Source organism: Pseudorca crassidens, chromosome X, assembly GCF_039906515.1.
Source record: "Pseudorca crassidens isolate mPseCra1 chromosome X, mPseCra1.hap1, whole genome shotgun sequence".
Taxonomy (NCBI): domain Eukaryota; kingdom Metazoa; phylum Chordata; class Mammalia; order Artiodactyla; family Delphinidae; genus Pseudorca; species Pseudorca crassidens.
In genome coordinates, this window is record NC_090317.1 from 70,318,510 (window position 1) to 70,332,964 (window position 14,455).

The following is a 14,455-nucleotide window of genomic DNA, read 5'->3' on the forward strand; positions in this document are numbered from 1 at the left end:
CATATCAAGCATCTTTTCCAACCACAATGCTATGAGATTAGAAATACATTACAGGGGAAAAAAACGTAATAAACACAAACACATGGAGGCTAAACAATACGTTACTAAATAACCAAGAGATCACTGAAGAAATCAAAGAGGAAATAAAAAAATACCTAGAGACAAATACAATGAAAACACGATGATCCAAGACCTATGGGATGTAGCAAAAGCAGTTCTAGGAGGGAATTTTATAGCAATAAAATCATACTTCAAGAAACAAGAAAAATCTCAAATAAACAATCTAACCTTCCACCTAAAGGAACTAGAGAAAGAAGAACAAACAAAACCCAAAGTTCATAGAAGGAAAAAAATCATAAAGTTCAGAGCAGAAATGAATGAAATAGAGACAAAGAAAACAATAGCAAAGGTCCATAAAACTGAAAGCTGGTTCTTTGAGAAGATGAACAAAATCAATAAAGTTAGAAATGAAAAAGGAGAATTTACAATGGACACCACAGAAATACAAAGCATCATAAGAGATTACTACAAGCAACTCTATGCCAATAAAATGGACAACCTGGAACAAATGGACGAATTCTTAGAAAGATATAACCTTTCAAGACTGAGGCAGGAATAAATAGAAAATATGAACAGACAAATCACAAGTAATGAAATTGAAACTGTGATTAAAAATCTTCTCACAAACAAAAGCCCAGGACCAGATGGCTCAACAGGTGAATTTTATCAAGCATTTAGAGAAAAGTGAACAACCATTCTTCTCAATCTCTTCCAAAAATTTGCAGAGGGAGGAACACACCCAAACTCATTCTACGAGGCTGCCATCACCCTGATGCCAAAACCATACAAAGATACTACAAAAAAAGAAAATTACAGACCAATATCACTGATGAATATAGATGCAAAAATCCTCAACAAAATACTAGCAAACAGAATCCAACAACACATTAAGAGGATTATACACCATAGTCAAGTGGCATTTATCCCAGGGATGCAAGGATTCTTCAATATATGCAAATCAATCAATGTGATAAACCATATTAAAAAGTTTAAGAATAAAATCCCTATGATCATCTCAATAGATGCAGAAAAAGCTTTTGACAAAATTCCACAACTACTTATGATAAAAACTCTCCAGAAAGTGGGAGTAGAGGGAACCTACCACAACATAATAAAGACCATATATAACAAACCCACTGCAAACATCATTTTCAATAGTGAAAAACTGAAAGCACTTCCTCTAAGATCAGGAAAAAGACAAGGATGTCCACTCTCGCCACTATTATTCAACATAGTTTTGGAAGTCCTAACTACGGCAGTCAGAGAAGAACAAGAAATAAAAGGAATAGAAATTGGAAAAGAAGAGTAAAACTATCACTGTTTGCAGATGACATGATACTATACATAGATAATCATACAGAAAACTACTAGACCTAATAAATGAATTTGGTAAAGTTGCAGGATACAAAATTAATGCATAGAAATCTCTTGCATTCCTATACACTAAAAACAAAAGATCAGATAGAGAGATTAAGGAAACAATCCCGTTCACCACTGCAACAAAAAGAATAAAATACCTAGGAGTAAACCTACCTAAGGAGGTAAAAGACCTGTACTCAGAAAACTATAAGACACTGATGAAAGAAATCAAAGATGACACAAACAGATGGAGAGATATACCATCCATCTCTTGGACTGGAAGAATCAATATTGTGAAAATGACTGTACTACCCAAAGCAGTCTACAGATTCAATGCAATCCCCATCAAATTGCCAATGGCATTTTTCGCAGAACTAGAACAAAAAATCTTAAAATTTGTGTGGAGACACAAAAGACCCCGAGTAGCCAAAGCAATCTTGAAGGGAAAAAATGGAGCTGGAGGAATCAGACACTTTGATTTCAGACTACACTACAAAGCTACAGTAATCAAGACAATATGGTACTGGCACAAAAACAGAAATATAGATCAATGGAACAGGATAGAAAGCCCAGAGACAAAACCATGCACCTATGGTCAACTAATCTATGATAAAGGTGGCAAGGATATACAATGGAGAAAAGACCAGCTCTTCAATAAGTGGGGCCATGAAAACTGGACAGCTACATTTAAAAGAATGAAATTAGCACACTCCCTAATACCATACACAAAAATAAACTCAAAATGGATTAAAGACCTAAATGTAAGACCAGATACTATAAAACTCTTAGAGGAAAACATAAGAAGAACACTCTTTGACATAAATCACAGCAAGATCTTTTTTGATCCACCTTCTAGAGTAATGGAAATAAAAACAAAAATGGGACCTAATGAAATTTAAAATCTTTTGCACAGCAAAGGAAACCATAAATAAGATGGAAAAACAACCCACAGAATGGGAGAAAATATTTGCAAACGAATCAAGGGACAAAGGATGAATCTCCAAAATATATAAACAGCTCATGCAGCTCAATATTAAAAAAACAAACAACCCAATCAAAAAATGAGCAGAGGACCTAGATAGACATTTCTCCAAAGAAGAGATACAGATGGCCAAGTGGCACATGAAAAGCTGCTCAATGTCACTAGTTACTAGAGAAATGCAAATCAAAACTACAATGAGGTATTACCTCACACCAGTTAGAATGGCCATCATCAGAAAATGTGTAAACAACAAATGCTGGAGAGGGTGTGGAGAAAAGAGAACCCTCTTGCACTCTTGGTGGGAATGTAAATTGTTACTGTCACTATGGAGAACAATATGGAAGTTCCTTAAAAACTAAAAATAGAATTACCATATGACCCAGCATCCCATTACTGGGCATATACCTTGAGAAAACCATAATTCAAAAAGACACATGCACCCCAATGTTCATTGCAGCACTATTTACCATAGCGAGGTCATGGAAGCAACCTAAATGCCCGTCAACAGATGAATGGCTAAAGAAGATGTGGTACATATATACAATGGAATATTACTCATCCATAAAAGGAACGAAATTGGTTCACTTGTAGACACATGGATGCACCTGGAGACTGTCATACAGAGTGAAGTAAGTCAGAAAGAGAAAAACAAATATCGTATATTAACTCATATGTAGAATCTAGAAAAATGGTACAGATGAACCGGTTTGCAGGGCAGAAATAGAGACACAGATGTAGAGAACAAACGTATGGGCACCAAGCAGGGAAAGAGCAGGGTGGTTGTGGTGGGATGAATTGGGAGATTGGGATTGACATACATATACTAATATGTATAAAATAGATAGCTAATTAGAACCTGCTGTATAAAAATAAATAAAATTCGAAAAAAATGAGAACCTGCTCTCTAAAAAAATAAGATGAAATAATTTAAAACCTAAAAAAGAAAAAAAAATTAAGGGATGGAATAAAGGCACCCAAAGTGTAAAGGAAGAAGTAAATTTTTCTTAGTCTGCAGATGATATGATCGTATATATAGAAAATCTTAAGGATTATACAAGAAACCTATTAAAACTCAGCAAAGTAATAGAATACAAAGTCAACACACAAAAAAAATCAGCTGCATTTCTATACTCTAACAACCTAAACATGAAATTATGAAAATATTTCCATTCACAATTGCATCAAAAGGAATAAAATATTAATTAACCAAGGAGGTGAAAAACTTGTTTAAATACATAAATATTCAAAATATAAAACATTCCTGAAAGGAATTAAAGAAGACACAAATAGGGCTTCCCCGGTGGCACAGTGGATGAGAGTCCGCCTGCTGATGCAGGGGACATGGGTTCGTGCCCCAGTCTGGGAGGATCCCACATGCTGCAGAGCGGCTGGGCCCGTGAGCCATGGCTGCTGAGCCTGCGCGTCCGGAGCCTGTGCTCCTCAATGGGAGAGGCCACAGCAGTGAGAGGCCCGCGGAAACAAAAACAAAAACAAAACAAATAAGTGGAAGGACTTTCTGAGTTCATGGATTGGAAGATTTAATACTGTTAAGACATCAGTACTACCAAAAGCAATCTACAAATTAAATGCAACCCCTAACAAAATCCCAATGATGGCCTTTTGCAGAAATAAAGAAATACAACCTAAAATTCATAGGAAATCTCAAGGTGCCCTGAATAGACCACAAACAAAAAATCTTGAAAAAGAAGAACAAAGCTGGAGGGTTCACACTTCCCGATTTCAAAAAGTACTGCAAAGCTATAGTAATCGTAACTGTGGTACTGGTATAAAGACAGATATATAGACCAGTGGAATACAATAAAAAGGCCCAAATAAGCCCTTATATATAGTGTGAAATGATTTTTGACAAAGGTGTCAAGACTATTCAATGGGGAAAGGGACATTCTTCAACAAATGGTGCTGGGAAAACCGGATATCCATATGCAAAAGAATTCAATTGGACACTTACCTAACACCATTTACCAAAATTTAACTCAAAATGAATCAAAGACCTAAATGTACGAACTAAAACTATAAAACTCTTAGAAGAAAACATAGGACAAAAGATTTAAGACATTGGATTTGGTAATGATTTCTTAGATATGGCACCAAAGTCACCAGCAATAAAAGAAATAAAAATAGAAAAATTGGACTTCATAAAAGTTTTTTGAAAAATTGTGCATCAAAAGAGAGTATAAACAAAATAAAAAGACAACCAACAAAATGGGAGAATATATTTGCAAATCATATATCGTAAAATGGACTAATAATAGAGAATATACAGAGAACTCCTAAAACTAAAGAACAGCAACAACATAAACAACAATAGCAAAAACAACCCAATTCAAAACATTGAGAAAGGACTTGAATAGACATACTTCTAAAGAAGATGTATGAATAGCCAATAAGCACATGAAAAGATTCTCAACATCACTAATCATAAGGGAAATGCAAATCTAAATTACAATAAGATACTGCCACACACTCATTATTATGGCTACTATAAAGAACGAAAAACAGAAAACAAGAAGTATTGGTGAGAATATAGAGAAGCTGGAACAGTTATACACTGTGGGAATGTAAAATGGTACAGCTTCTACTCAAAACAGTATGGCAATTCCTCCAAAAAATAAAAAAAATAAAACAATTACCATAGGACCTAAACATTCTTCTTCTGGGTATATGTCCACAAACAATTGAAAGCAGGCTCTTGAAGATATATTTGTACACCCAGGTTCATAACAGCATTATTCACAATAACTAAAATGTGGAAGTAACCTAAGTGTCCATCAATGGAAGAATGGATAAACAAAATGTGGTATATTCATACAATGGACTATTATTTAGTAACCTAAAAAAAGGAGGAGATTCTGACATATGCTAAAACATGGATAAACCTTGAAAACGTTACACTCAGTGAAATAAATCTGTCACAAAAAGACAAATACTGTATGATTCCACTTATATGAGGTAGTTAGAGTAGTCAAAATCATAGAGACAAAAATTGAAAGTATAATGGTGGTTGTCAGGGACTAAGAGAGAGAAGAATGGGGAGTTATAGTTTAATGAGTACAGAGTTTCAGTTTTATAAAATGAAAAGAGTTGTGGAGATGGATGGTAGTGATGGTTGTACAACATTATTAATGTATTTAATATCAACACCACTAAGCTGTCTTAAAAATGGCTAAGATAGTAAATTATATATGATATTTTACCACAATTTAATCAACTGGGAAGGGATGGGAAAAGATACACCATGCTATTACCACTCCAAAAGTAGCTGTAATAGCTATATTAATTTCAAAGAGAGCAAACTTCAAAACAAGAAACATTATCAGGGAGAAAAAGGGACATTGCATAATGATAAAGGGGTAATTCTCCAAGAAGACATGACAACCTTAAACGTGTATTCATCTAACAAGGGAGCATTAAAAAAATGAGGCAAAAACTCATAGGACTGTAAAAAGAATTAGCCAAGCATACTATTACAGCTGGAGATTTCAGCATCATTCTGTTAGTAATTGATAAATCAAGGAAAGAGATAATCAAGAAGGATATGGTGATCTTGATCTAAAGAGCACTATCAATCAATTTGACCTGTTTAATGTGTATAGAATACTTCATCGAGCAACAGCAGAATACAGATTTTTCTTCCAAATACATGGAATATTCCCCAAATTAGATTCCTTTCTGGGCCACCAAACACACTTTCAGAAATTTTAAAGGATAGAAATTATATAATGTATATTCTTGGATGGCAGCAGAATTAAGCCAGAAATCAATAACAGAAAGACAGCTGGAAAACACCCAAATATCAGAAATTAAATAAGATACTTCTAAATGGAGGACATCAGCATAATGGTGTAGCGAGATGCTCCCTTTGTCTTCCCCCTTCAATCTGTAACCAGTAAAACATCCATGACTCAACAAAGGTGCCCCTGTCCAACACAGCAGGATGACAGAGGATTTCACACATCTGTACATTTAAAGATGAATGGACTGGAACACATAGAGGAGGCAGAGCCAAGGGAATAGCAGAAGTGGTGCCTCTGATCCTGGACCCCTGGCCATGGCAGTTGAGCCCACAGACTCAGAGATCCAAGTAGCATCAGGAAAGGCAACACACACAATTCCAGTCTACCAGTCACAGCAGCACTTGAACCAGGCAGCAGTGTCAGTCGGGCCTGTGATCTCTAGTGTCCTGTCATGGAGGTGCTCACGACTCTGCCCTCTCCCATCTGCAGCAGAGGTGCCTGCAAACCTGACAACCCCAGACACAACAGAGTTGCCCATGACCTTGGCTCCCCCTCAGCCATACCCCTCTCCCAAAAGCTGCTGTGCCTGAAACCCAGGACATCCTGGCAGCAATGAAAGAGCTTGGCATCCTGATGCCCAAGGCCATGATGCCAGTAACACCAGCAGCAGCAAGACATCAATGATCCCAGAGGCACAAGCAGCAACAACAAGGGCACCGGACAACGCCTCTGACATAGATGGTGGAGAGTAGAAAGGGCCAATCTCAAATATAACCAGAGGTAGCACAGGTGAGCAAAACCAAAAACTTGTGCTATAGCACCGTCTACTGGAAACCAAAAGAAAGGCCTCCAATTACTAACCTGTTGAATCTTTAGAATCAAGTAAAAAAAAAAAATCAAGTTAAAAATAAAAAAAACCTTTACCTAAAGAAGAAAGGTGTTCAATACTTTAAATGCACCAGCAGAGGAACAACACATCAAGCACTATGAAGAACCATGGTAGCACTGTATCACAAAATGAAATGAAGGTTCTCCAGAAACCAAACTTAAAGTCACAGTATATTGCAGTTTAACTGATAGAGAATTCGAAATAGCTGTCATGAAGAAACTCAAGGGGCTACAAAGAAACTCAAAAAGGCAGTTCAGTGAGCCCAGGAATAACATTAATGAACAGAAGAAATACTTAACCAAAGAGATGATACCCTAAGAAAGAATTGAACAGAAATTGTGGAGCTGAAGAACTCAGTAAATAAGATGAAAAATGCATTGGAAAGCATTGGAATTAGAGCAGACCGTATGGAAGAGAGAATTAGTAAGTGCAAAGATAAATATCTAGAAATGATACACCTAAAAGAAGAGAGAGAATTAATATCTAAAAAAGAATAAGTTGTATGAGAACTATCTGACTCTATTAGGAAGGGCAACATTGAAATAAAGGGTATCCCAGAAAGAGAAGAGTGAAAGAAGGGAGCAGACAGTTGATTTAAAGAAATAAATACAAAGGATGTCCCAAGCCTAAGGAAGAAAGTGGGTATACCAGTCCATGAAGCCAAGAGAACACCTGACTACTGCAATTCAAAAAGGCCTTCTCCAAGACATATTATATTGAAACCATCAAAAGTAGATGACAAGAAAAAAATTTACAGGCGGCTAAGGAAAAAAGGATGGTAACTTAAAACGAATCGTCTTTGGGCTATCATCAGATTTCTCAGCAGAAACTCTACAGGCCAGAAGAGAGTGGAATGACATACTCAAAATTCAGAAACATAAAAAAATTCAGCCCAGAATACTCTATCCAGCAGTTATTCAGATATGAAGGAGAAATAAAGGCTTTCCCAGACAAACAAAAGTCTTGATGAACTCATCAACACTAGAGCTACCTTGCAAAAAATGTTGAAAGAAACACTTCTACATGAAAAGAAAAAAGGCAAAATACACAAAAATTTGAGTAAGGGGATAAATAAACAGACAGAATAAAAAATTGCAATTCTACATCACAGTAGATTGTTAAACACTTAATTATAGCACAAAGTTAAAAGGGAAAAAAAGCAGTAAAAATAGCTGTACCTACTTCAATTTGGAAATGAACTCACAACATAAAAAGGGATAATTTGAGACAAAAAAACATAAAAAGGGAAGAGGAAAAGGATGCAACCCATATAGGCAAATGAATATAAGATGCTATCAGAAGAAAAAGGACTATTTAAAAAAAATTTTATTGGGGTATAATTTCTTTACAATGGTGTGTTAGCTTCTGCTTTATAAGAAAGTGAATCAGCTATACATATACATATATCTCCTCCCTCTTGCGTCTCCCTCCCATCCTCCTTATCCCACCCCTCTAGGTGGTCACAAAGCATCGAGATGATCTCTCTGTGCTATGCAGCGGCTTCCCACTAGCTATCTATTTACATTTGGTAGGGTATATGTGAAAAAGGACTATTCTATCTGTGAGATGTTTTATACAAACCTCATGGTAACCACAAGACATACATGTAGAGCAGAGACATGAAACATAAAAAAAGAGGAAATTGAGAAAACATTATAAAAATCCACCAAACCAAAATGACAGAAAGAAACACAAGGAAAAAGAAACAATGGATATACCAAGCAACCAGAAAACAAAAGATAAAATGGCAGTATGAAGTCCTCAGTTATCAATAATCACCTTAAATTTAAAGGATTGAGTTCCCCAATCAAAAGACACAGTATGACTGGAAAGATTGAAAAACAAGACCGAACTGTAAGCTGCCTCCTGGAGACTTATCTCAGTTCTAAAGACAAACCTACATTCAAAGTGAAGGGATGGAAGTTGATACTCCAAGCAAATGGCAGCTAAAGAAAGTGGGTATAGCCCTACTCACATCAGACAAAATAGACTTCAAATCAATAAAAGTAACAAGACACAAAAATGGACATTATATAATAATAAAGGGGACAATTAATCAAGAAGTTGTAACAGTTATTAATATAGATGCACCTAACATAGGAGCATCAAAATATAAAAAGCAATTATTAATAGACCCAAAGGGAGAAATTGACAGCAACACGATAATAGTAGCAGACTGTACCACCCCACTTACGTCAATTGATAGATCATCCAGGCAGAAAGTCTGCCTAGAAACAGTGACCTTTAATGAAATATTTGATCAGATGGACTTGATGGATTTATACAAAATGCATTCCATCCAAATGCAGAAGAATACATATTCTTCTCAAGTGCACATGGAACATCCACAATAAATGTTGGGACACAAAATATCTCAGTAAATTTAAGAAAGTTGAAATCATACCAAACATATTTTCTGATCACAATGGTATAAAACTAGAAATCAACTGCAAGAAGAAAGCTGGAAAAATCACATATATATGGAGACTGAAAACGATGATATTGAATAATAAACGGGTCATTAAAGAAATAAAAGGAGAAATACAAAATTACTTGAAGACATGAAAATGAAAATATGACACACCAAAATCTATGGGATGCAGCAAAATTGGTACTAAGAGGGAAGTTTATAGCAATACAGGCCTACCTCAAGAAACAAGAAAAACTTCAAACAATCTAAGCTTATACCTAAAGGAGCTAGAAAAAGAGCAAAAGAAGCCTAAAGTCAGTAGAAGAAAGGAAATAATAAAGAATAGAGCAGAAAAGAGCATGTTATTTCTTTTGTGGGTGATGAAAATGTAAAATGGATTGCAGTGATGGTTGTACAGTTTGGAATATGCTAAAAACTACTGAACTATACATTTTATTTTTATTTTTTTTTGAACTATACATTTTAAATAGGTAACTATGTTATGTGAATTATATCTCAATAAAACTTATAATAAAAATAAAAAAAGAATAGAGCAGAAATAAATGAAATAGTCTAAAAAGACAACAGAAAAGATCAATAAATTAAGACCTGGTTCTTTGAAAAGATGAAAAAGTTGACAAACTTTTAGCTAGACTCACAAAGAAAAATAGAATGTTCTGACAAATAAAATCAGAAATGAAAGAAGAGAAATAAGAATGGATACCACAGAAATAGATAGGATTATAAACGAATATTATGAATAGCTATATACCAACAAATTAGACAACCTAGAAAAAAATAGACAAATTCTAAGAATCATACAACATTCCAAGACTAAATAATGAATATATAGAAAACATGAATAGACTTATTACTGGTAAAGAGATTGAAACACTAATCACAAACCTCCCCAAACCCAAAAGTCCAGGACTTTACAGGTGAATTATACAAAACATTCAAGGATTTAATACATAGATGTCTCAAACTCTTCCAAAAAGCTGAAGAGGAGGGAACACTTCCTAACTCATTTTATGAGACCAACATTACAATTATACCAAAACCACAGAAGGACAACACAACAAAAGAAATTACAGTGCAAAATTTCTGATGAACATAGATGCAAAAATCCTCAAAAAATATTAGCAGACTGAATTTAAAAATGCATTAAAAAGATCATACACCACTATCGAATGGAATCTATTCCAAGTATGCAAGGATAGCTCAACATGTACAAATCATCAACGTGATATACCACATTAACAAAATTAAGGATAAAAATCATATGATCATCTCAATAGGTGTATAAAAATCATTTGACAAGATTCAAGAACGATTCATGATAAAAACTTTCAAAGATGTGTATACAAGGAACATATCTCAATATAATAAAGGCCACATATGACATACTCACAGCTAACATCATACTCAATGATAAAAAATAAAAAGCTACCCCTGTGGGATTAGAAACAAGACAAAAATGTCTACTCTTGCCACACTTATTCAACATAGTATTGGAAGTCCTAACCATAGCAATTAGACAAGAAAAAGAAATGAAAGACATTCAAATTTGAAAAAAAGAAATAAAACTGTCATTATTTGTGGATGACAAAATTTTTCATAGAAAAACCTGAACACTCCACAAAAAAGCTGTTAGAACTATTAAATGAATTCTGTAAAGTTTCAGGATACAATATCAATACAAAAAATCTGTTCATTTCTATACACTGATGACAAACTAGCAGAAAAACAAATTAAGAAAACAATCCCATTTACAATCACAACAAAAAGAATAAAATACACAGGAATAAATTTAGCCACAGATGCGAGAGACCTGTACATGGTAAACTATAAGACGTTGTTGAAAGAAATTGAGAAAGACACTAAGAAATGGAAAGAAACTCCATGTTCATATATTGGAAAAATTAATAATGTTAAAATGCCCATGTCAGAGTAGGCAAATTCATAGAGACAGAAACTAGAGTAGAAGTTATGAGGGGCTGGGGTGAGGGGCAAAAGGGGAGGTATTGTTTAATGGATACAGAGTCTCTGTTTGGGATGATGAAAAAGTTCTGGAAATAAGTAGTGGGGATGGTTGCACAATATTATGACTGTATTAATGCCACTGAATTGTACACTTAAAAATGCTTACAAGGGTATTTTTAATGTTTTGTATAAGTGACCACAATTTAAAAGTCATCTGAGTGATATTAACGACCTTAACCTGTTGTCTTATTTGTTGAGCTATTTGAGTAACTTTTCCTGTTTTGTTTATCCACATGCAGCAAGTAAGTACCATTGAGAAAACAAACACCCCATTGTTTGACCAGTAGAGAGTCCCAGGCTAGGTGATTATCAACAACCACATCTGCCAAAGAGGCTTGGCCTTCAATTAGGACTTTGAGAGCCATGGCACTTTGAATCACATGTTTGGATATTGTTTGGAACATTTTGTAATTGGCATCCATTATTTAATTGTGTTGTAGAATATTGTGGGCTCCTAAGGTGGGACCAGTAATTCCCAATGTAGTAATCAGATTTAGCTCAGTTGTTAAGAATGTAGCATGCTTCATGCATGGCGACAAGATTGATTCAGTTTGTTTAGGGGCATGACCTTAAAAGAGCACATTTGACTCCAAATTACAGATGGTATAAGTCAAATTAAGAGGAGAAGTTTGAGGTGGAAGGATAAGTAAAAGAAGAGGCAAAAAGTATTTAGGACAATGAAACCAATAAATCTCAGAGGCTAAATCTTACATTTAGCATTTTGCACAAGCAACCAAGAATTAATGTGTTGCCAGTAAGCATTTTGATCAGGGCATCATAGGGAGCCATTCTGAATGGCTGCAGTTAGTATTTTAAAGGGAAGTCCAGGAGAACTATTACCGTTTAGGTTTGGAGATGTGGCCGGGCATTTTGTTTGATAAAGGATGGAATGTGCTCTTGTGAAGGTTTCCTTAAGATCAGCTGGACAGACTGCAGTATGGCCAGGCAGTTGAGAGGTGCCTTTATGGCATGCCCAACAATTGGTATGCTTTAAGACATGGGCTGTTTGCTCATTGAGGCTTAAATAAAAATTACTTGCAGCTAATGGTATATTAGGGGGTGTGAATAGAAAAGCAGAAGGGAGAGTAGCTTGTGGTGGTTGGGGCTGAATTGGGGAAGAATGAAAGTTGGGAAGAGCAGCAAGAGGTATGAGGGGTGCAGGAGATGTTTGATAGGAGGTGGGATGAGGGCTTGGGGTCATGGAGGATTCTATCTGGGATGAGTCCAAGAGTCGGATGGGGAATGAGTCCATTTGTGGGTTGAGGTAATAAGTGGGGATGAGTCCACCAGCTGAGCTGAGGTCACCTGATGATCCATTAGGCCATCAGGGAGTTGGTTGAGGGCAAGGTCATAACCCTCACTTGGGTTTGTAATAATGTTGGGCCAAATTTAAGACATTAAGGCATAAAATGTTGTTGGTCACAGAGTCACAGAGATGCATGAATGTACTGGGATAACGAGGCACACAATGAACAACAAAAGAGATCGCTATCTTGGCATCATATTGGGGATATAATAATCTCCAAGGAGCCTGTTTCATATGTCCCCACATGAGGCTTGTATTTTGTCATGTATTTTGAGAGGTGAGGGCCTGGCATTAATTCAAGAAGCTTAAGAGTATGGCATGCCACAAATATGTAGGCTTCCTCCTGTGTGTATGACTCCTTTTGAGTTTTGAATAGCCTGTAGAGGCTGCTTTAGACATTGTAGAAAATGTTGTCAGTGAGGTGGGGATGAAATGTTGTTCCATCTAGTGATTGGCTATGGCAGTGATATTGAAGAGGTCAAGTAAGTGTGGAAGTCAGCATTGTTGTAGTTCAGTCCAATGACTGTACCTCCTGTCTCCAGGTAGTCGTCTCAATGGCCTGTGGAGCCCCAGACCCAGAATGTTACCCAAAGTAGGCATAGCTAGGCTGTGAAAAGCCAGAAGGCCTAAGAATAACATATGAGCCATGTGGATGCTACAACCTGAGGTACGTGGGGCTGCTGAACCAGGATGGGCACAGTGTGGATCGCTTGATGTCCCCATTCCTGGTCTGTGTGGTTAGGGATAGCCTGCATTCCTTGGCAGAGGTTGCTCTTGAGTAACAACGATTTTATTCTTTCTTGATGCTCTCTGCTATTCACACTCTTGTGGATGTGGGTCCTGGAGTGATGATCTCTACTTCCTGAGTGAGATCATCATGTCATTATTAATTAAATATGCTTGGTAGCCAGAAAACTTTGACAAAGCTTGTGCCTTAGGTATATCATCAATATCATTATCAGAGTGCCAGATTATTTGTCGCAGATGCCAGAGGGCATTCAGTACTCTGTGGATCAGAACTAACAATCTGTCCTTGGTGGAGCTGTCATCTGACTTGGGATGCGGGAGAGAAAGAAAAAGGGGTAGATGAAAGGAGAAGAAAGACAAAGAGAAATGCCTACCCCAATATGAACTTTGCAAACCCTGATATGCCAAGTGTCACCACAGAGAACAAGGAAAGGCAACTGATGTGTTTTCAGTGCATTTTGATATGGAGTAGCGGACACCAAGACTGGTGATTTAGTATAATGAGGGCCAATGGAAGGAGAGAGACCCATTTAGACCATCACATTTCTTCTTCTTCTTTCCGTAAGGTTTAAGCACAGGATTGTGACAGTCTATAAGGGTGACTGCCTTGGGCCAACAGAGAAGGTGAAAGTTCCATAGAACGCTTTATTCAAGAGTTTGTATTTTTGTTGTGTATTCTGAAAATTAAAGTGAGAGCATTGAACACTGTCAGTAACATCTGGAGCTCCAAAGGGAATGAGGAGTCTTTTTGTGAGGCCCTGTTCACTTCAACAGTAGCATGTCTAGTGGTGTGGGTAAGATGTCAGTATATATTTTCACCATGATCAAGACATAATGAGCAGCACCCTTGATGGGGGTGTGGGGGGAGTGGCGCAATAAAACCTACTTGTCAACAACGATACTG